The following is a 359-nucleotide window of genomic DNA, read 5'->3' as shown; positions in this document are numbered from 1 at the left end:
CAATAATTTGCTGTGTAAAAAATCCGAGAGAGACTCACTTTCACCAAAAAGCAAAACTAAATTGATAGCACAATTATACCCCTCCCTCCACCTCAATCTCTTAGCTTTCGTTTCTGTACTATTTCCCCCTCAACTCTCAACTGTGGTCTGACGACTGACGATGCTGTAGGGGAGAGTGGGGGAAAAGTGGGCCACCGTGGGGGGGAGTTTTGAAAAAAAACACGAAATAACTCCAAAATGAAAAAACCATGGACAAAATGCATTATATGAATCAAAACAACTTTTATTGTGTTTAAAAATCAATTATAATAAGCGGCGCAACAGAGATAGAATGAAAATGGTTTTATAGGGTGATGAAC

This window comes from Aplysia californica, unplaced genomic scaffold (assembly GCF_000002075.1).
Source record: "Aplysia californica isolate F4 #8 unplaced genomic scaffold, AplCal3.0 scaffold00272, whole genome shotgun sequence".
Classification (NCBI taxonomy): Eukaryota; Metazoa; Mollusca; class Gastropoda; order Aplysiida; family Aplysiidae; genus Aplysia; species Aplysia californica.
This window is presented reverse-complemented; position numbering follows the sequence as displayed.